General features: G+C 54.3%; 7 non-coding genes across 7 annotated transcripts; all 7 read right to left on the bottom strand.

The window, feature by feature from the left end:
- Positions 1-753: 753 nt before the first annotated feature.
- LOC138558889 (5S ribosomal RNA) lies at positions 754-872 on the bottom strand. Its single transcript, XR_011299007.1, has one exon. It is a non-coding gene; the product is annotated as a 5S ribosomal RNA (ribosomal RNA).
- A 3,461-nt stretch (positions 873-4,333) lies between these two features.
- Positions 4,334-4,452, bottom strand: LOC138558888 (5S ribosomal RNA). The gene has a single exon (XR_011299006.1). It is a non-coding gene; the product is annotated as a 5S ribosomal RNA (ribosomal RNA).
- A 2,487-nt stretch (positions 4,453-6,939) lies between these two features.
- Positions 6,940-7,058, bottom strand: LOC138558887 (5S ribosomal RNA). Its single transcript, XR_011299005.1, has one exon. It is a non-coding gene; the product is annotated as a 5S ribosomal RNA (ribosomal RNA).
- Positions 7,059-11,170: 4,112 nt separating this feature from the next.
- LOC138558886 (5S ribosomal RNA) lies at positions 11,171-11,289 on the bottom strand. Its single transcript, XR_011299004.1, has one exon. It is a non-coding gene; the product is annotated as a 5S ribosomal RNA (ribosomal RNA).
- A 3,125-nt stretch (positions 11,290-14,414) lies between these two features.
- On the bottom strand, positions 14,415-14,533 carry LOC138558885 (5S ribosomal RNA). Its single transcript, XR_011299003.1, has one exon. It is a non-coding gene; the product is annotated as a 5S ribosomal RNA (ribosomal RNA).
- A 3,450-nt stretch (positions 14,534-17,983) lies between these two features.
- On the bottom strand, positions 17,984-18,102 carry LOC138558884 (5S ribosomal RNA). The gene has a single exon (XR_011299002.1). It is a non-coding gene; the product is annotated as a 5S ribosomal RNA (ribosomal RNA).
- Positions 18,103-21,552: 3,450 nt separating this feature from the next.
- Positions 21,553-21,671, bottom strand: LOC138558883 (5S ribosomal RNA). Its single transcript, XR_011299001.1, has one exon. It is a non-coding gene; the product is annotated as a 5S ribosomal RNA (ribosomal RNA).
- Positions 21,672-22,108: the final 437 nt, after the last annotated feature.

Below are 22,108 nucleotides of genomic sequence, written 5' to 3'. Positions count from 1 at the left end.
GCAGCTGAGGCTCCCAGCCCAGGCAGGCTTCAGCTGAAGGCCGACTTGGGAAGCACTGAGGCCAGACCCTGGGCTCCTGGGTCCCTCGGTTGAAGGCTCGAGGCCAGACCCCTTGGCTCCTGTGTCCCTTGGCTGAAGGCTCGACCAGTGCTCGACCAGGCTCGATCAGGCGAGATATTAGGTAGCATGGGGCCCAGCTGGGACTTCTAGGAAGCTTAGGGTGACGGCCGCTTCTGCCCCATCATCCAGAGGCCTGGCTATGGAGAGGCATGATGTGGCCTCCCTCCCTTCCTGCCTCTTGTAGGCACTTCTCCCCCGTGAGCACTTCCCGCTCCAGGTGTCCCCTTGTCTCCCAGGGTGCACTCTTCCTCTAGAGCCCACATATGCAGATGAGGCCCATCCACTTGCCTCCCCTAGCTGTAGGGGGCCTTGCGCGTCCACTGGAGAGAAAACGGGGAGACGCTGGAGGTGCTTTGCCAGGGACACGAGTGGCCCTTTCTGGCTGCATCCACCCACCCGAGGCGGCAAGCTGCTGCCCTGGCTTCAGTCTCCTGCTGCTGCTGCTGCTGCTCCAAGTTAGTTTGGCGACAACGTGTCCGCCTCTGACGGGGCTCTGCATTGGAGCGAGGGCTGCTGTCTGCCCCTGTGCCTTTTTCACGCGCCGTGTTTGTTAAAATTAAAAGCGGAATGGAGGAAAAATGTAGTTCAAGACGGAGAAGACGAACTCCGCCTATCGGGCACAGAGTAGCAAAATGCCTACAGCACCTGGTATTCCCAGGCGGTCTCCCATCCAAGTACTAACCAGGCCCGACCCTGCTTAGCTTCCGAGATCGGACGAGATCGGGCGCATTCAGGGTGGTATGGCCGTAGGCGAAGAGTGCGCCGATTCCGAGCCTCTTGTGCTGTGTCGGCTCCTCCGACGTCCACTGCCCTCTTGCAAGGCTGAACGCTGTCCTCTGCAGTGTGCTTCTGCCCTTCTTTTTGCCTCAAGCTCAGGAGCCACAGCTGCCAGCTTGGAAAAGCAACGAGCAGCTCCATGCACCCACTTTTGAAATACCCACTTGCCTACTCATGTTTGCAAAGAAAGTGTCTGTAAATTCAGGCCAAGCCACACTTGCACTCACTCACCCAAGCATCCGTTCCTTACAAAACTTTAAAAAAAAACTCGGAAAGAAAGATGGAAATAAACACACACACAATTTTCCTGCTGGGGGCTCCTCGACGCTTTGGAAGGCAGAGGGTGATGTTGGTTGAGGCCCTTACCATATCGGGCTGGTGACCTACAAGTCCAGGAAAGAAGCAGGCCCAGTAACAGCAGCTGAGGCCCCCAGCCCAGCCCAGCCCAGGCAGGCATCAGCTTAAGGCTGACTCTCTACCCCACTGCTGCCCCAAGTTGGTTTGGCAAAAGTTTGCAAAGAAGCTGCCCGTGAATTTACCTCAAGCCACACTAGCACTCACCCAGGCGTCAGTTCCTTACAAAAATAGAAAGCACCTCTAAAAAAAGAAGAAATAAACACACACACAATTTTCCTGCTGCGGTCTCCTCGACTCTTTGGAAGGCAGAGGGCGATGTTGGTTGAGGCCTTACCTTCTCAGGCTGGCGGCCTACAAGTCCAGGAAAGAAGCAGGCCCAGTAACAGCAACTGAGGCCCCCAGCCCAGCCACGCCTAGGCAGGCATCAGCGGAAGGCTGACTCTCTACCCCAGTGCTGCCCCAAGTTGTTTTGGCAAAAGTTTGCAAAGAAGCTGCCCGTAAATTTACCTCAAGCCACACTAGCACTCACCCAGGCGTCGGTTCCTTACAAAAATAGAAAGCATCTCTAAAAAAGAAGAAATAAACACACACACAATTTTCCTGCTGGGGACTCCTCGACTCTTTGGAAGGCAGAGGGCGATGTTGGTTGAGGCCCTTACTTTCTCCGGCTGGTGGCCTACAAGTCCAGGAAAGAAGCAGGCCCAGTAACAGCAGCTGAGGCCCCCAGCCCAGCCACGCCTAGGCAGGCATCAGCAGAAGGCTGACTCTCTACCCCACTGCTGCCCCAAGTTGGTTTGGCAAAAGTTTGCAAAGAAGATGCCTGTAAATTTAACTCACGCCACACTAGCACTCACCCAGGCGTCAGTTCCTTACAAAAATAGAAAGCACCTCTAAAAAAAGAAGAAATAAACACACACACAATTTTCCTGCTGCGGTCTCCTCGACTCTTTGGAAGGCAGAGGGCGATGTTGGTTGAGGCCTTACCTTCTCAGGCTGGCGGCCTACAAGTCCAGGAAAGAAGCAGGCCCAGTAACAGCAACTGAGGCCCCCAGCCCAGCCACGCCTAGGCAGGCATCAGCGGAAGGCTGACTCTCTACCCCAGTGCTGCCCCAAGTTGGTTTGGCAAAAGTTTGCAAAGAAGCTGCCCGTGAATTTACCTCAAGCCACACTAGCACTCACCCAGGCGTCAGTTCCTTACAAAAATAGAAAGCACCTCTAAAAAAAGAAGAAATAAACACACACACAATTTTCCTGCTGCGGTCTCCTCGACTCTTTGGAAGGCAGAGGGCGATGTTGGTTGAGGCCTTACCTTCTCAGGCTGGCGGCCTACAAGTCCAGGAAAGAAGCAGGCCCAGTAACAGCAACTGAGGCCCCCAGCCCAGCCACGCCTAGGCAGGCATCAGCGGAAGGCTGACTCTCTACCCCAGTGCTGCCCCAAGTTGTTTTGGCAAAAGTTTGCAAAGAAGCTGCCCGTAAATTTACCTCAAGCCACATTTACCTCAAGCCACACTAGCACTCACCCAGGCGTCGGTTCCTTACAAAAATAGAAAGCATCTCTAAAAAAGAAGAAATAAACACACACACAATTTTCCTGCTGGGGACTCCTCGACTCTTTGGAAGGCAGAGGGCGATGTTGGTTGAGGCCCTTACTTTCTCCGGCTGGTGGCCTACAAGTCCAGGAAAGAAGCAGGCCCAGTAACAGCAGCTGAGGCCCCCAGCCCAGCCACGCCTAGGCAGGCATCAGCAGAAGGCTGACTCTCTACCCCACTGCTGCCCCAAGTTGGTTTGGCAAAAGTTTGCAAAGAAGATGCCTGTAAATTTAACTCACGCCACACTAGCACTCACCCAGGCGTCAGTTCCTTACAAAAATAGAAAGCACCTCTAAAAAAAGAAGAAATAAACACACACACAATTTTCCTGCTGCGGTCTCCTCGACTCTTTGGAAGGCAGAGGGCGATGTTGGTTGAGGCCTTACCTTCTCAGGCTGGCGGCCTACAAGTCCAGGAAAGAAGCAGGCCCAGTAACAGCAACTGAGGCCCCCAGCCCAGCCACGCCTAGGCAGGCATCAGCAGAAGGCTGACTCTCTACCCCACTGCTGCCCCAAGTTGGTTTGGCAAAAGTTTGCAAAGAAGCTGCCCGTGAATTTACCTCAAGCCACACTAGCACTCACCCAAGCGTCAGTTCCTTACAAAAATAGAAAGAATCTCTAAAAAAGAAGAAATAAACACACACACAATTTTCCTGCTTCTATCCCCTCGACTCCTTGGAAGGCGGAGGGCAACCTTCGCCGCTGGTGGCCTTCACATGCAGGAAAGAAGCACACCCAGGAACAGCAGCTGAGGCTCCCAGCCCAGGCAGGCTTCAGCTGAAGGCCGACTTGGGAAGCACTGAGGCCAGACCCTGGGCTCCTGGGTCCCTCGGTTGAAGGCTCGAGGCCAGACCCCTTGGCTCCTGTGTCCCTTGGCTGAAGGCTCGACCAGTGCTCGACCAGGCTCGATCAGGCGAGATATTAGGTAGCATGGGGCCCAGCTGGGACTTCTAGGAAGCTTAGGGTGACGGCCGCTTCTGCCCCATCATCCAGAGGCCTGGCTATGGAGAGGCATGATGTGGCCTCCCTCCCTTCCTGCCTCTTGTAGGCACTTCTCCCCCGTGAGCACTTCCCGCTCCAGGTGTCCCCTTGTCTCCCAGGGTGCACTCTTCCTCTAGAGCCCACATATGCAGATGAGGCCCATCCACTTGCCTCCCCTAGCTGTAGGGGGCCTTGCGCGTCCACTGGAGAGAAAACGGGGAGACGCTGGAGGTGCTTTGCCAGGGACACGAGTGGCCCTTTCTGGCTGCATCCACCCACCCGAGGCGGCAAGCTGCTGCCCTGGCTTCAGTCTCCTGCTGCTGCTGCTCCAAGTTAGTTTGGCGACAACGTGTCCGCCTCTGACGGGGCTCTGCATTGGAGCGAGGGCTGCTGTCTGCCCCTGTGCCTTTTTCACGCGCCGTGTTTGTTAAAATTAAAAGCGGAATGGAGGAAAAATGTAGTTCAAGACGGAGAAGACGAACGCCGCCTATCGGGCACAGAGTAGCAAAATGCCTACAGCACCTGGTATTCCCAGGCGGTCTCCCATCCAAGTACTAACCAGGCCCGACCCTGCTTAGCTTCCGAGATCGGACGAGATCGGGCGCATTCAGGGTGGTATGGCCGTAGGCGAAGAGTGCGCAGATTCCGAGCCTCTTGTGCTGTGTCGGCTCCTCCGACGTCCACTGCCCTCTTGCAAGGCTGAACGCTGTCCTCTGCAGTGTGCTTCTGCCCTTCTTTTTGCCTCAAGCTCAGGAGCCACAGCTGCCAGCTTGGAAAAGCAACGAGCAGCTCCATGCACCCACTTTTGAAATACCCACTTGCCTACTCATGTTTGCAAAGAAAGTGTCTGTAAATTCAGGCCAAGCCACACTTGCACTCACTCACCCAAGCATCCGTTCCTTACAAAACTTTAAAAAAAAACTCGGAAAGAAAGATGGAAATAAACACACACACAATTTTCCTGCTGGGGGCTCCTCGACGCTTTGGAAGGCAGAGGGTGATGTTGGTTGAGGCCCTTACCATATCGGGCTGGTGGCCTACAAGTCCAGGAAAGAAGCAGGCCCAGTAACAGCAGCTGAGGCCCCCAGCCCAGCCCAGGCAGGCATCAGCTTAAGGCTGACTCTCTACCCCACTGCTGCCCCAAGTTGGTTTGGCAAAAGTTTGCAAAGAAGCTGCCCGTGAATTTACCTCAAGCCACACTAGCACTCACCCAGGCGTCAGTTCCTTACAAAAATAGAAAGCACCTCTAAAAAAAGAAGAAATAAACACACACACAATTTTCCTGCTGCGGTCTCCTCGACTCTTTGGAAGGCAGAGGGCGATGTTGGTTGAGGCCTTACCTTCTCAGGCTGGCGGCCTACAAGTCCAGGAAAGAAGCAGGCCCAGTAACAGCAACTGAGGCCCCCAGCCCAGCCACGCCTAGGCAGGCATCAGCGGAAGGCTGACTCTCTACCCCAGTGCTGCCCCAAGTTGTTTTGGCAAAAGTTTGCAAAGAAGCTGCCCGTAAATTTACCTCAAGCCACATTTACCTCAAGCCACACTAGCACTCACCCAGGCGTCGGTTCCTTACAAAAATAGAAAGCATCTCTAAAAAAGAAGAAATAAACACACACACAATTTTCCTGCTGGGGACTCCTCGACTCTTTGGAAGGCAGAGGGCGATGTTGGTTGAGGCCCTTACTTTCTCCGGCTGGTGGCCTACAAGTCCAGGAAAGAAGCAGGCCCAGTAACAGCAGCTGAGGCCCCCAGCCCAGCCACGCCTAGGCAGGCATCAGCAGAAGGCTGACTCTCTACCCCACTGCTGCCCCAAGTTGGTTTGGCAAAAGTTTGCAAAGAAGATGCCTGTAAATTTAACTCACGCCACACTAGCACTCACCCAGGCGTCAGTTCCTTACAAAAATAGAAAGCACCTCTAAAAAAAGAAGAAATAAACACACACACAATTTTCCTGCTGCGGTCTCCTCGACTCTTTGGAAGGCAGAGGGCGATGTTGGTTGAGGCCTTACCTTCTCAGGCTGGCGGCCTACAAGTCCAGGAAAGAAGCAGGCCCAGTAACAGCAACTGAGGCCCCCAGCCCAGCCACGCCTAGGCAGGCATCAGCGGAAGGCTGACTCTCTACCCCAGTGCTGCCCCAAGTTGGTTTGGCAAAAGTTTGCAAAGAAGCTGCCCGTGAATTTACCTCAAGCCACACTAGCACTCACCCAGGCGTCAGTTCCTTACAAAAATAGAAAGAATCTCTAAAAAAGAAGAAATAAACACACACACAATTTTCCTGCTTCTATCCCCTCGACTCCTTGGAAGGCGGAGGGCAACCTTCGCCGCTGGTGGCCTTCACATGCAGGAAAGAAGCACACCCAGGAACAGCAGCTGAGGCTCCCAGCCCAGGCAGGCTTCAGCTGAAGGCCGACTTGGGAAGCACTGAGGCCAGACCCTGGGCTCCTGGGTCCCTCGGTTGAAGGCTCGAGGCCAGACCCCTTGGCTCCTGTGTCCCTTGGCTGAAGGCTCGACCAGTGCTCGACCAGGCTCGATCAGGCGAGATATTAGGTAGCATGGGGCCCAGCTGGGACTTCTAGGAAGCTTAGGGTGACGGCCGCTTCTGCCCCATCATCCAGAGGCCTGGCTATGGAGAGGCATGATGTGGCCTCCCTCCCTTCCTGCCTCTTGTAGGCACTTCTCCCCCGTGAGCACTTCCCGCTCCAGGTGTCCCCTTGTCTCCCAGGGTGCACTCTTCCTCTAGAGCCCACATATGCAGATGAGGCCCATCCACTTGCCTCCCCTAGCTGTAGGGGGCCTTGCGCGTCCACTGGAGAGAAAACGGGGAGACGCTGGAGGTGCTTTGCCAGGGACACGAGTGGCCCTTTCTGGCTGCATCCACCCACCCGAGGCGGCAAGCTGCTGCCCTGGCTTCAGTCTCCTGCTGCTGCTGCTGCTGCTCCAAGTTAGTTTGGCGACAACGTGTCCGCCTCTGACGGGGCTCTGCATTGGAGCGAGGGCTGCTGTCTGCCCCTGTGCCTTTTTCACGCGCCGTGTTTGTTAAAATTAAAAGCGGAATGGAGGAAAAATGTAGTTCAAGACGGAGAAGACGAACTCCGCCTATCGGGCACAGAGTAGCAAAATGCCTACAGCACCTGGTATTCCCAGGCGGTCTCCCATCCAAGTACTAACCAGGCCCGACCCTGCTTAGCTTCCGAGATCGGACGAGATCGGGCGCATTCAGGGTGGTATGGCCGTAGGCGAAGAGTGCGCCGATTCCGAGCCTCTTGTGCTGTGTCGGCTCCTCCGACGTCCACTGCCCTCTTGCAAGGCTGAACGCTGTCCTCTGCAGTGTGCTTCTGCCCTTCTTTTTGCCTCAAGCTCAGGAGCCACAGCTGCCAGCTTGGAAAAGCAACGAGCAGCTCCATGCACCCACTTTTGAAATACCCACTTGCCTACTCATGTTTGCAAAGAAAGTGTCTGTAAATTCAGGCCAAGCCACACTTGCACTCACTCACCCAAGCATCCGTTCCTTACAAAACTTTAAAAAAAAACTCGGAAAGAAAGATGGAAATAAACACACACACAATTTTCCTGCTGGGGGCTCCTCGACGCTTTGGAAGGCAGAGGGTGATGTTGGTTGAGGCCCTTACCATATCGGGCTGGTGACCTACAAGTCCAGGAAAGAAGCAGGCCCAGTAACAGCAGCTGAGGCCCCCAGCCCAGCCCAGCCCAGGCAGGCATCAGCTTAAGGCTGACTCTCTACCCCACTGCTGCCCCAAGTTGGTTTGGCAAAAGTTTGCAAAGAAGCTGCCCGTGAATTTACCTCAAGCCACACTAGCACTCACCCAGGCGTCAGTTCCTTACAAAAATAGAAAGCACCTCTAAAAAAAGAAGAAATAAACACACACACAATTTTCCTGCTGCGGTCTCCTCGACTCTTTGGAAGGCAGAGGGCGATGTTGGTTGAGGCCTTACCTTCTCAGGCTGGCGGCCTACAAGTCCAGGAAAGAAGCAGGCCCAGTAACAGCAACTGAGGCCCCCAGCCCAGCCACGCCTAGGCAGGCATCAGCGGAAGGCTGACTCTCTACCCCAGTGCTGCCCCAAGTTGTTTTGGCAAAAGTTTGCAAAGAAGCTGCCCGTAAATTTACCTCAAGCCACACTAGCACTCACCCAGGCGTCGGTTCCTTACAAAAATAGAAAGCATCTCTAAAAAAGAAGAAATAAACACACACACAATTTTCCTGCTGGGGACTCCTCGACTCTTTGGAAGGCAGAGGGCGATGTTGGTTGAGGCCCTTACTTTCTCCGGCTGGTGGCCTACAAGTCCAGGAAAGAAGCAGGCCCAGTAACAGCAGCTGAGGCCCCCAGCCCAGCCACGCCTAGGCAGGCATCAGCAGAAGGCTGACTCTCTACCCCACTGCTGCCCCAAGTTGGTTTGGCAAAAGTTTGCAAAGAAGATGCCTGTAAATTTAACTCACGCCACACTAGCACTCACCCAGGCGTCAGTTCCTTACAAAAATAGAAAGCACCTCTAAAAAAAGAAGAAATAAACACACACACAATTTTCCTGCTGCGGTCTCCTCGACTCTTTGGAAGGCAGAGGGCGATGTTGGTTGAGGCCTTACCTTCTCAGGCTGGCGGCCTACAAGTCCAGGAAAGAAGCAGGCCCAGTAACAGCAACTGAGGCCCCCAGCCCAGCCACGCCTAGGCAGGCATCAGCGGAAGGCTGACTCTCTACCCCAGTGCTGCCCCAAGTTGGTTTGGCAAAAGTTTGCAAAGAAGCTGCCCGTGAATTTACCTCAAGCCACACTAGCACTCACCCAGGCGTCAGTTCCTTACAAAAATAGAAAGCACCTCTAAAAAAAGAAGAAATAAACACACACACAATTTTCCTGCTGCGGTCTCCTCGACTCTTTGGAAGGCAGAGGGCGATGTTGGTTGAGGCCTTACCTTCTCAGGCTGGCGGCCTACAAGTCCAGGAAAGAAGCAGGCCCAGTAACAGCAACTGAGGCCCCCAGCCCAGCCACGCCTAGGCAGGCATCAGCGGAAGGCTGACTCTCTACCCCAGTGCTGCCCCAAGTTGTTTTGGCAAAAGTTTGCAAAGAAGCTGCCCGTAAATTTACCTCAAGCCACATTTACCTCAAGCCACACTAGCACTCACCCAGGCGTCGGTTCCTTACAAAAATAGAAAGCATCTCTAAAAAAGAAGAAATAAACACACACACAATTTTCCTGCTGGGGACTCCTCGACTCTTTGGAAGGCAGAGGGCGATGTTGGTTGAGGCCCTTACTTTCTCCGGCTGGTGGCCTACAAGTCCAGGAAAGAAGCAGGCCCAGTAACAGCAGCTGAGGCCCCCAGCCCAGCCACGCCTAGGCAGGCATCAGCAGAAGGCTGACTCTCTACCCCACTGCTGCCCCAAGTTGGTTTGGCAAAAGTTTGCAAAGAAGATGCCTGTAAATTTAACTCACGCCACACTAGCACTCACCCAGGCGTCAGTTCCTTACAAAAATAGAAAGCACCTCTAAAAAAAGAAGAAATAAACACACACACAATTTTCCTGCTGCGGTCTCCTCGACTCTTTGGAAGGCAGAGGGCGATGTTGGTTGAGGCCTTACCTTCTCAGGCTGGCGGCCTACAAGTCCAGGAAAGAAGCAGGCCCAGTAACAGCAACTGAGGCCCCCAGCCCAGCCACGCCTAGGCAGGCATCAGCGGAAGGCTGACTCTCTACCCCAGTGCTGCCCCAAGTTGGTTTGGCAAAAGTTTGCAAAGAAGCTGCCCGTAAATTTACCTCAAGCCACACTAGCACTCACCCAGGCGTCGGTTCCTTACAAAAATAGAAAGCATCTCTAAAAAAAGAAGAAATACACACACACAATTTTCCTGCTGGGGACACCTCGACTCTTTGGAAGGCAGAGGGCGATGTTGGTTGAGGCCCTTACCTTCTCGGGCTGGTGGCCTACAAGTCCAGGAAAGAAGCAGGCCCAGTAACAGCAGCTGAGGCCCCCAGACCAGCCCAGCCCAGGCATCAGCAGAAGGCTGACTCTCTACCCCACTGCTGCTCCAAGTTGGTTTGGCAAAAGTTTGCAAAGAAGATGCCTGTAAATTTAGCTCACGCCACACTAGCACTCACCCAGGCGTCGTTTCCTTACAAAAATAGAAAGCATCTCTAAAAAAGAAGAAATAAACACACACACAATTTTCCTGCTGGGGACTCCTCGACTCTTTGGAAGGCAGAGGGCGATGTTGGTTGAGGCCCTTACTTTCTCCGGCTGGTGGCCTACAAGTCCAGGAAAGAAGCAGGCCCAGTAACAGCAGCTGAGGCCCCCAGCCCAGCCACGCCTAGGCAGGCATCAGCAGAAGGCTGACTCTCTACCCCACTGCTGCCCCAAGTTGGTTTGGCAAAAGTTTGCAAAGAAGCTGCCCGTGAATTTACCTCAAGCCACACTAGCACTCACCCAAGCGTCAGTTCCTTACAAAAATAGAAAGAATCTCTAAAAAAGAAGAAATAAACACACACACAATTTTCCTGCTTCTATCCCCTCGACTCCTTGGAAGGCGGAGGGCAACCTTCGCCGCTGGTGGCCTTCACATGCAGGAAAGAAGCACACCCAGGAACAGCAGCTGAGGCTCCCAGCCCAGGCAGGCTTCAGCTGAAGGCCGACTTGGGAAGCACTGAGGCCAGACCCTGGGCTCCTGGGTCCCTCGGTTGAAGGCTCGAGGCCAGACCCCTTGGCTCCTGTGTCCCTTGGCTGAAGGCTCGACCAGTGCTCGACCAGGCTCGATCAGGCGAGATATTAGGTAGCATGGGGCCCAGCTGGGACTTCTAGGAAGCTTAGGGTGACGGCCGCTTCTGCCCCATCATCCAGAGGCCTGGCTATGGAGAGGCATGATGTGGCCTCCCTCCCTTCCTGCCTCTTGTAGGCACTTCTCCCCCGTGAGCACTTCCCGCTCCAGGTGTCCCCTTGTCTCCCAGGGTGCACTCTTCCTCTAGAGCCCACATATGCAGATGAGGCCCATCCACTTGCCTCCCCTAGCTGTAGGGGGCCTTGCGCGTCCACTGGAGAGAAAACGGGGAGACGCTGGAGGTGCTTTGCCAGGGACACGAGTGGCCCTTTCTGGCTGCATCCACCCACCCGAGGCGGCAAGCTGCTGCCCTGGCTTCAGTCTCCTGCTGCTGCTGCTGCTGCTCCAAGTTAGTTTGGCGACAACGTGTCCGCCTCTGACGGGGCTCTGCATTGGAGCGAGGGCTGCTGTCTGCCCCTGTGCCTTTTTCACGCGCCGTGTTTGTTAAAATTAAAAGCGGAATGGAGGAAAAATGTAGTTCAAGACGGAGAAGACGAACTCCGCCTATCGGGCACAGAGTAGCAAAATGCCTACAGCACCTGGTATTCCCAGGCGGTCTCCCATCCAAGTACTAACCAGGCCCGACCCTGCTTAGCTTCCGAGATCGGACGAGATCGGGCGCATTCAGGGTGGTATGGCCGTAGGCGAAGAGTGCGCCGATTCCGAGCCTCTTGTGCTGTGTCGGCTCCTCCGACGTCCACTGCCCTCTTGCAAGGCTGAACGCTGTCCTCTGCAGTGTGCTTCTGCCCTTCTTTTTGCCTCAAGCTCAGGAGCCACAGCTGCCAGCTTGGAAAAGCAACGAGCAGCTCCATGCACCCACTTTTGAAATACCCACTTGCCTACTCATGTTTGCAAAGAAAGTGTCTGTAAATTCAGGCCAAGCCACACTTGCACTCACTCACCCAAGCATCTGTTCCTTACAAAACTTTAAAAAAAAACTCGGAAAGAAAGATGGAAATAAACACACACACAATTTTCCTGCTGGGGGCTCCTCGACGCTTTGGAAGGCAGAGGGTGATGTTGGTTGAGGCCCTTACCATATCGGGCTGGTGACCTACAAGTCCAGGAAAGAAGCAGGCCCAGTAACAGCAGCTGAGGCCCCCAGCCCAGCCCAGCCCAGGCAGGCATCAGCTTAAGGCTGACTCTCTACCCCACTGCTGCCCCAAGTTGGTTTGGCAAAAGTTTGCAAAGAAGCTGCCCGTGAATTTACCTCAAGCCACACTAGCACTCACCCAGGCGTCAGTTCCTTACAAAAATAGAAAGCACCTCTAAAAAAAGAAGAAATAAACACACACACAATTTTCCTGCTGCGGTCTCCTCGACTCTTTGGAAGGCAGAGGGCGATGTTGGTTGAGGCCTTACCTTCTCAGGCTGGCGGCCTACAAGTCCAGGAAAGAAGCAGGCCCAGTAACAGCAACTGAGGCCCCCAGCCCAGCCACGCCTAGGCAGGCATCAGCGGAAGGCTGACTCTCTACCCCAGTGCTGCCCCAAGTTGTTTTGGCAAAAGTTTGCAAAGAAGCTGCCCGTAAATTTACCTCAAGCCACACTAGCACTCACCCAGGCGTCGGTTCCTTACAAAAATAGAAAGCATCTCTAAAAAAGAAGAAATAAACACACACACAATTTTCCTGCTGGGGACTCCTCGACTCTTTGGAAGGCAGAGGGCGATGTTGGTTGAGGCCCTTACTTTCTCCGGCTGGTGGCCTACAAGTCCAGGAAAGAAGCAGGCCCAGTAACAGCAGCTGAGGCCCCCAGCCCAGCCACGCCTAGGCAGGCATCAGCAGAAGGCTGACTCTCTACCCCACTGCTGCCCCAAGTTGGTTTGGCAAAAGTTTGCAAAGAAGATGCCTGTAAATTTAACTCACGCCACACTAGCACTCACCCAGGCGTCAGTTCCTTACAAAAATAGAAAGCACCTCTAAAAAAAGAAGAAATAAACACACACACAATTTTCCTGCTGCGGTCTCCTCGACTCTTTGGAAGGCAGAGGGCGATGTTGGTTGAGGCCTTACCTTCTCAGGCTGGCGGCCTACAAGTCCAGGAAAGAAGCAGGCCCAGTAACAGCAACTGAGGCCCCCAGCCCAGCCACGCCTAGGCAGGCATCAGCGGAAGGCTGACTCTCTACCCCAGTGCTGCCCCAAGTTGGTTTGGCAAAAGTTTGCAAAGAAGCTGCCCGTAAATTTACCTCAAGCCACACTAGCACTCACCCAGGCGTCGGTTCCTTACAAAAATAGAAAGCATCTCTAAAAAAAGAAGAAATACACACACACAATTTTCCTGCTGGGGACACCTCGACTCTTTGGAAGGCAGAGGGCGATGTTGGTTGAGGCCCTTACCTTCTCGGGCTGGTGGCCTACAAGTCCAGGAAAGAAGCAGGCCCAGTAACAGCAGCTGAGGCCCCCAGACCAGCCCAGCCCAGGCAGGCATCAGCAGAAGGCTGACTCTCTACCCCACTGCTGCTCCAAGTTGGTTTGGCAAAAGTTTGCAAAGAAGATGCCTGTAAATTTAGCTCACGCCACACTAGCACTCACCCAGGCGTCGTTTCCTTACAAAAATAGAAAGCATCTCTAAAAAAGAAGAAATAAACACACACACAATTTTCCTGCTGGGGACTCCTCGACTCTTTGGAAGGCAGAGGGCGATGTTGGTTGAGGCCCTTACTTTCTCCGGCTGGTGGCCTACAAGTCCAGGAAAGAAGCAGGCCCAGTAACAGCAGCTGAGGCCCCCAGCCCAGCCACGCCTAGGCAGGCATCAGCAGAAGGCTGACTCTCTACCCCACTGCTGCCCCAAGTTGGTTTGGCAAAAGTTTGCAAAGAAGCTGCCCGTGAATTTACCTCAAGCCACACTAGCACTCACCCAGGCGTCAGTTCCTTACAAAAATAGAAAGAATCTCTAAAAAAGAAGAAATAAACACACACACAATTTTCCTGCTTCTATCCCCTCGACTCCTTGGAAGGCGGAGGGCAACCTTCGCCGCTGGTGGCCTTCACATGCAGGAAAGAAGCACACCCAGGAACAGCAGCTGAGGCTCCCAGCCCAGGCAGGCTTCAGCTGAAGGCCGACTTGGGAAGCACTGAGGCCAGACCCTGGGCTCCTGGGTCCCTCGGTTGAAGGCTCGAGGCCAGACCCCTTGGCTCCTGTGTCCCTTGGCTGAAGGCTCGACCAGTGCTCGACCAGGCTCGATCAGGCGAGATATTAGGTAGCATGGGGCCCAGCTGGGACTTCTAGGAAGCTTAGGGTGACGGCCGCTTCTGCCCCATCATCCAGAGGCCTGGCTATGGAGAGGCATGATGTGGCCTCCCTCCCTTCCTGCCTCTTGTAGGCACTTCTCCCCCGTGAGCACTTCCCGCTCCAGGTGTCCCCTTGTCTCCCAGGGTGCACTCTTCCTCTAGAGCCCACATATGCAGATGAGGCCCATCCACTTGCCTCCCCTAGCTGTAGGGGGCCTTGCGCGTCCACTGGAGAGAAAACGGGGAGACGCTGGAGGTGCTTTGCCAGGGACACGAGTGGCCCTTTCTGGCTGCATCCACCCACCCGAGGCGGCAAGCTGCTGCCCTGGCTTCAGTCTCCTGCTGCTGCTGCTGCTGCTCCAAGTTAGTTTGGCGACAACGTGTCCGCCTCTGACGGGGCTCTGCATTGGAGCGAGGGCTGCTGTCTGCCCCTGTGCCTTTTTCACGCGCCGTGTTTGTTAAAATTAAAAGCGGAATGGAGGAAAAATGTAGTTCAAGACGGAGAAGACGAACTCCGCCTATCGGGCACAGAGTAGCAAAATGCCTACAGCACCTGGTATTCCCAGGCGGTCTCCCATCCAAGTACTAACCAGGCCCGACCCTGCTTAGCTTCCGAGATCGGACGAGATCGGGCGCATTCAGGGTGGTATGGCCGTAGGCGAAGAGTGCGCCGATTCCGAGCCTCTTGTGCTGTGTCGGCTCCTCCGACGTCCACTGCCCTCTTGCAAGGCTGAACGCTGTCCTCTGCAGTGTGCTTCTGCCCTTCTTTTTGCCTCAAGCTCAGGAGCCACAGCTGCCAGCTTGGAAAAGCAACGAGCAGCTCCATGCACCCACTTTTGAAATACCCACTTGCCTACTCATGTTTGCAAAGAAAGTGTCTGTAAATTCAGGCCAAGCCACACTTGCACTCACTCACCCAAGCATCCGTTCCTTACAAAACTTTAAAAAAAAACTCGGAAAGAAAGATGGAAATAAACACACACACAATTTTCCTGCTGGGGGCTCCTCGACGCTTTGGAAGGCAGAGGGTGATGTTGGTTGAGGCCCTTACCATATCGGGCTGGTGACCTACAAGTCCAGGAAAGAAGCAGGCCCAGTAACAGCAGCTGAGGCCCCCAGCCCAGCCCAGCCCAGGCAGGCATCAGCTTAAGGCTGACTCTCTACCCCACTGCTGCCCCAAGTTGGTTTGGCAAAAGTTTGCAAAGAAGCTGCCCGTGAATTTACCTCAAGCCACACTAGCACTCACCCAGGCGTCAGTTCCTTACAAAAATAGAAAGCACCTCTAAAAAAAGAAGAAATAAACACACACACAATTTTCCTGCTGCGGTCTCCTCGACTCTTTGGAAGGCAGAGGGCGATGTTGGTTGAGGCCTTACCTTCTCAGGCTGGCGGCCTACAAGTCCAGGAAAGAAGCAGGCCCAGTAACAGCAACTGAGGCCCCCAGCCCAGCCACGCCTAGGCAGGCATCAGCGGAAGGCTGACTCTCTACCCCAGTGCTGCCCCAAGTTGTTTTGGCAAAAGTTTGCAAAGAAGCTGCCCGTAAATTTACCTCAAGCCACACTAGCACTCACCCAGGCGTCGGTTCCTTACAAAAATAGAAAGCATCTCTAAAAAAGAAGAAATAAACACACACACAATTTTCCTGCTGGGGACTCCTCGACTCTTTGGAAGGCAGAGGGCGATGTTGGTTGAGGCCCTTACTTTCTCCGGCTGGTGGCCTACAAGTCCAGGAAAGAAGCAGGCCCAGTAACAGCAGCTGAGGCCCCCAGCCCAGCCACGCCTAGGCAGGCATCAGCAGAAGGCTGACTCTCTACCCCACTGCTGCCCCAAGTTGGTTTGGCAAAAGTTTGCAAAGAAGATGCCTGTAAATTTAACTCACGCCACACTAGCACTCACCCAGGCGTCAGTTCCTTACAAAAATAGAAAGCACCTCTAAAAAAAGAAGAAATAAACACACACACAATTTTCCTGCTGCGGTCTCCTCGACTCTTTGGAAGGCAGAGGGCGATGTTGGTTGAGGCCTTACCTTCTCAGGCTGGCGGCCTACAAGTCCAGGAAAGAAGCAGGCCCAGTAACAGCAACTGAGGCCCCCAGCCCAGCCACGCCTAGGCAGGCATCAGCGGAAGGCTGACTCTCTACCCCAGTGCTGCCCCAAGTTGGTTTGGCAAAAGTTTGCAAAGAAGCTGCCCGTGAATTTACCTCAAGCCACACTAGCACTCACCCAGGCGTCAGTTCCTTACAAAAATAGAAAGCACCTCTAAAAAAAGAAGAAATAAACACACACACAATTTTCCTGCTGCGGTCTCCTCGACTCTTTGGAAGGCAGAGGGCGATGTTGGTTGAGGCCTTACCTTCTCAGGCTGGCGGCCTACAAGTCCAGGAAAGAAGCAGGCCCAGTAACAGCAACTGAGGCCCCCAGCCCAGCCACGCCTAGGCAGGCATCAGCGGAAGGCTGACTCTCTACCCCAGTGCTGCCCCAAGTTGGTTTGGCAAAAGTTTGCAAAGAAGCTGCCCGTAAATTTACCTCAAGCCACACTAGCACTCACCCAGGCGTCGGTTCCTTACAAAAATAGAAAGCATCTCTAAAAAAAGAAGAAATACACACACACAATTTTCCTGCTGGGGACACCTCGACTCTTTGGAAGGCAGAGGGCGATGTTGGTTGAGGCCCTTACCTTCTCGGGCTGGTGGCCTACAAGTCCAGGAAAGAAGCAGGCCCAGTAACAGCAGCTGAGGCCCCCAGACCAGCCCAGCCCAGGCAGGCATCAGCAGAAGGCTGACTCTCTACCCCACTGCTGCTCCAAGTTGGTTTGGCAAAAGTTTGCAAAGAAGATGCCTGTAAATTTAGCTCACGCCACACTAGCACTCACCCAGGCGTCGTTTCCTTACAAAAATAGAAAGCATCTCTAAAAAAGAAGAAATAAACACACACACAATTTTCCTGCTGGGGACTCCTCGACTCTTTGGAAGGCAGAGGGCGATGTTGGTTGAGGCCCTTACTTTCTCCGGCTGGTGGCCTACAAGTCCAGGAAAGAAGCAGGCCCAGTAACAGCAGCTGAGGCCCCCAGCCCAGCCACGCCTAGGCAGGCATCAGCAGAAGGCTGACTCTCTACCCCACTGCTGCCCCAAGTTGGTTTGGCAAAAGTTTGCAAAGAAGCTGCCCGTGAATTTACCTCAAGCCACACTAGCACTCACCCAGGCGTCAGTTCCTTACAAAAATAGAAAGAATCTCTAAAAAAGAAGAAATAAACACACACACAATTTTCCTGCTTCTATCCCCTCGACTCCTTGGAAGGCGGAGGGCAACCTTCGCCGCTGGTGGCCTTCACATGCAGGAAAGAAGCACACCCAGGAACAGCAGCTGAGGCTCCCAGCCCAGGCAGGCTTCAGCTGAAGGCCGACTTGGGAAGCACTGAGGCCAGACCCTGGGCTCCTGGGTCCCTCGGTTGAAGGCTCGAGGCCAGACCCCTTGGCTCCTGTGTCCCTTGGCTGAAGGCTCGACCAGTGCTCGACCAGGCTCGATCAGGCGAGATATTAGGTAGCATGGGGCCCAGCTGGGACTTCTAGGAAGCTTAGGGTGACGGCCGCTTCTGCCCCATCATCCAGAGGCCTGGCTATGGAGAGGCATGATGTGGCCTCCCTCCCTTCCTGCCTCTTGTAGGCACTTCTCCCCCGTGAGCACTTCCCGCTCCAGGTGTCCCCTTGTCTCCCAGGGTGCACTCTTCCTCTAGAGCCCACATATGCAGATGAGGCCCATCCACTTGCCTCCCCTAGCTGTAGGGGGCCTTGCGCGTCCACTGGAGAGAAAACGGGGAGACGCTGGAGGTGCTTTGCCAGGGACACGAGTGGCCCTTTCTGGCTGCATCCACCCACCCGAGGCGGCAAGCTGCTGCCCTGGCTTCAGTCTCCTGCTGCTGCTGCTGCTGCTCCAAGTTAGTTTGGCGACAACGTGTCCGCCTCTGACGGGGCTCTGCATTGGAGCGAGGGCTGCTGTCTGCCCCTGTGCCTTTTTCACGCGCCGTGTTTGTTAAAATTAAAAGCGGAATGGAGGAAAAATGTAGTTCAAGACGGAGAAGACGAACTCCGCCTATCGGGCACAGAGTAGCAAAATGCCTACAGCACCTGGTATTCCCAGGCGGTCTCCCATCCAAGTACTAACCAGGCCCGACCCTGCTTAGCTTCCGAGATCGGACGAGATCGGGCGCATTCAGGGTGGTATGGCCGTAGGCGAAGAGTGCGCCGATTCCGAGCCTCTTGTGCTGTGTCGGCTCCTCCGACGTCCACTGCCCTCTTGCAAGGCTGAACGCTGTCCTCTGCAGTGTGCTTCTGCCCTTCTTTTTGCCTCAAGCTCAGGAGCCACAGCTGCCAGCTTGGAAAAGCAACGAGCAGCTCCATGCACCCACTTTTGAAATACCCACTTGCCTACTCATGTTTGCAAAGAAAGTGTCTGTAAATTCAGGCCAAGCCACACTTGCACTCACTCACCCAAGCATCCGTTCCTTACAAAACTTTAAAAAAAAACTCGGAAAGAAAGATGGAAATAAACACACACACAATTTTCCTGCTGGGGGCTCCTCGACGCTTTGGAAGGCAGAGGGTGATGTTGGTTGAGGCCCTTACCATATCGGGCTGGTGACCTACAAGTCCAGGAAAGAAGCAGGCCCAGTAACAGCAGCTGAGGCCCCCAGCCCAGCCCAGCCCAGGCAGGCATCAGCTTAAGGCTGACTCTCTACCCCACTGCTGCCCCAAGTTGGTTTGGCAAAAGTTTGCAAAGAAGCTGCCCGTGAATTTACCTCAAGCCACACTAGCACTCACCCAGGCGTCAGTTCCTTACAAAAATAGAAAGCACCTCTAAAAAAAGAAGAAATAAACACACACACAATTTTCCTGCTGCGGTCTCCTCGACTCTTTGGAAGGCAGAGGGCGATGTTGGTTGAGGCCTTACCTTCTCAGGCTGGCGGCCTACAAGTCCAGGAAAGAAGCAGGCCCAGTAACAGCAACTGAGGCCCCCAGCCCAGCCACGCCTAGGCAGGCATCAGCGGAAGGCTGACTCTCTACCCCAGTGCTGCCCCAAGTTGTTTTGGCAAAAGTTTGCAAAGAAGCTGCCCGTAAATTTACCTCAAGCCACACTAGCACTCACCCAGGCGTCGGTTCCTTACAAAAATAGAAAGCATCTCTAAAAAAGAAGAAATAAACACACACACAATTTTCCTGCTGGGGACTCCTCGACTCTTTGGAAGGCAGAGGGCGATGTTGGTTGAGGCCCTTACTTTCTCCGGCTGGTGGCCTACAAGTCCAGGAAAGAAGCAGGCCCAGTAACAGCAGCTGAGGCCCCCAGCCCAGCCACGCCTAGGCAGGCATCAGCAGAAGGCTGACTCTCTACCCCACTGCTGCCCCAAGTTGGTTTGGCAAAAGTTTGCAAAGAAGATGCCTGTAAATTTAACTCACGCCACACTAGCACTCACCCAGGCGTCAGTTCCTTACAAAAATAGAAAGCACCTCTAAAAAAAGAAGAAATAAACACACACACAATTTTCCTGCTGCGGTCTCCTCGACTCTTTGGAAGGCAGAGGGCGATGTTGGTTGAGGCCTTACCTTCTCAGGCTGGCGGCCTACAAGTCCAGGAAAGAAGCAGGCCCAGTAACAGCAACTGAGGCCCCCAGCCCAGCCACGCCTAGGCAGGCATCAGCGGAAGGCTGACTCTCTACCCCAGTGCTGCCCCAAGTTGGTTTGGCAAAAGTTTGCAAAGAAGCTGCCCGTGAATTTACCTCAAGCCACACTAGCACTCACCCAGGCGTCAGTTCCTTACAAAAATAGAAAGCACCTCTAAAAAAAGAAGAAATAAACACACACACAATTTTCCTGCTGCGGTCTCCTCGACTCTTTGGAAGGCAGAGGGCGATGTTGGTTGAGGCCTTACCTTCTCAGGCTGGCGGCCTACAAGTCCAGGAAAGAAGCAGGCCCAGTAACAGCAACTGAGGCCCCCAGCCCAGCCACGCCTAGGCAGGCATCAGCGGAAGGCTGACTCTCTACCCCAGTGCTGCCCCAAGTTGGTTTGGCAAAAGTTTGCAAAGAAGCTGCCCGTAAATTTACCTCAAGCCACACTAGCACTCACCCAGGCGTCGGTTCCTTACAAAAATAGAAAGCATCTCTAAAAAAAGAAGAAATACACACACACAATTTTCCTGCTGGGGACACCTCGACTCTTTGGAAGGCAGAGGGCGATGTTGGTTGAGGCCCTTACCTTCTCGGGCTGGTGGCCTACAAGTCCAGGAAAGAAGCAGGCCCAGTAACAGCAGCTGAGGCCCCCAGACCAGCCCAGCCCAGGCAGGCATCAGCAGAAGGCTGACTCTCTACCCCACTGCTGCTCCAAGTTGGTTTGGCAAAAGTTTGCAAAGAAGATGCCTGTAAATTTAGCTCACGCCACACTAGCACTCACCCAGGCGTCGTTTCCTTACAAAAATAGAAAGCATCTCTAAAAAAGAAGAAATAAACACACACACAATTTTCCTGCTGGGGACTCCTCGACTCTTTGGAAGGCAGAGGGCGATGTTGGTTGAGGCCCTTACTTTCTCCGGCTGGTGGCCTACAAGTCCAGGAAAGAAGCAGGCCCAGTAACAGCAGCTGAGGCCCCCAGCCCAGCCACGCCTAGGCAGGCATCAGCAGAAGGCTGACTCTCTACCCCACTGCTGCCCCAAGTTGGTTTGGCAAAAGTTTGCAAAGAAGCTGCCCGTGAATTTACCTCAAGCCACACTAGCACTCACCCAGGCGTCAGTTCCTTACAAAAATAGAAAGAATCTCTAAAAAAGAAGAAATAAACACACACACAATTTTCCTGCTTCTATCCCCTCGACTCCTTGGAAGGCGGAGGGCAACCTTCGCCGCTGGTGGCCTTCACATGCAGGAAAGAAGCACACCCAGGAACAGCAGCTGAGGCTCCCAGCCCAGGCAGGCTTCAGCTGAAGGCCGACTTGGGAAGCACTGAGGCCAGACCCTGGGCTCCTGGGTCCCTCGGTTGAAGGCTCGAGGCCAGACCCCTTGGCTCCTGTGTCCCTTGGCTGAAGGCTCGACCAGTGCTCGACCAGGCTCGATCAGGCGAGATATTAGGTAGCATGGGGCCCAGCTGGGACTTCTAGGAAGCTTAGGGTGACGGCCGCTTCTGCCCCATCATCCAGAGGCCTGGCTATGGAGAGGCATGATGTGGCCTCCCTCCCTTCCTGCCTCTTGTAGGCACTTCTCCCCCGTGAGCACTTCCCGCTCCAGGTGTCCCCTTGTCTCCCAGGGTGCACTCTTCCTCTAGAGCCCACATATGCAGATGAGGCCCATCCACTTGCCTCCCCTAGCTGTAGGGGGCCTTGCGCGTCCACTGGAGAGAAAACGGGGAGACGCTGGAGGTGCTTTGCCAGGGACACGAGTGGCCCTTTCTGGCTGCATCCACCCACCCGAGGCGGCAAGCTGCTGCCCTGGCTTCAGTCTCCTGCTGCTGCTGCTGCTGCTCCAAGTTAGTTTGGCGACAACGTGTCCGCCTCTGACGGGGCTCTGCATTGGAGCGAGGGCTGCTGTCTGCCCCTGTGCCTTTTTCACGCGCCGTGTTTGTTAAAATTAAAAGCGGAATGGAGGAAAAATGTAGTTCAAGACGGAGAAGACGAACTCCGCCTATCGGGCACAGAGTAGCAAAATGCCTACAGCACCTGGTATTCCCAGGCGGTCTCCCATCCAAGTACTAACCAGGCCCGACCCTGCTTAGCTTCCGAGATCGGACGAGATCGGGCGCATTCAGGGTGGTATGGCCGTAGGCGAAGAGTGCGCCGATTCCGAGCCTCTTGTGCTGTGTCGGCTCCTCCGACGTCCACTGCCCTCTTGCAAGGCTGAACGCTGTCCTCTGCAGTGTGCTTCTGCCCTTCTTTTTGCCTCAAGCTCAGGAGCCACAGCTGCCAGCTTGGAAAAGCAACGAGCAGCTCCATGCACCCACTTTTGAAATACCCACTTGCCTACTCATGTTTGCAAAGAAAGTGTCTGTAAATTCAGGCCAAGCCACACTTGCACTCACTCACCCAAGCATCTGTTCCTTACAAAACTTTAAAAAAAAACTCGGAAAGAAAGATGGAAATAAACACACACACAATTTTCCTGCTGGGGGCTCCTCGACGCTTTGGAAGGCAGAGGGTGATGTTGGTTGAGGCCCTTACCATATCGGGCTGGTGACCTACAAGTCCAGGAAAGAAGCAGGCCCAG

Source organism: Ambystoma mexicanum, unplaced genomic scaffold (genome assembly GCF_040938575.1).
Source record: "Ambystoma mexicanum isolate Mex_15411 unplaced genomic scaffold, UKY_AmexF1_1 Mex_scaf34, whole genome shotgun sequence".
In the NCBI taxonomy this organism is placed as follows: domain Eukaryota; kingdom Metazoa; phylum Chordata; class Amphibia; order Caudata; family Ambystomatidae; genus Ambystoma; species Ambystoma mexicanum.
Note: the sequence above shows the minus strand (reverse complement) of the source record. Positions and strands in the feature narration are given on the sequence as shown.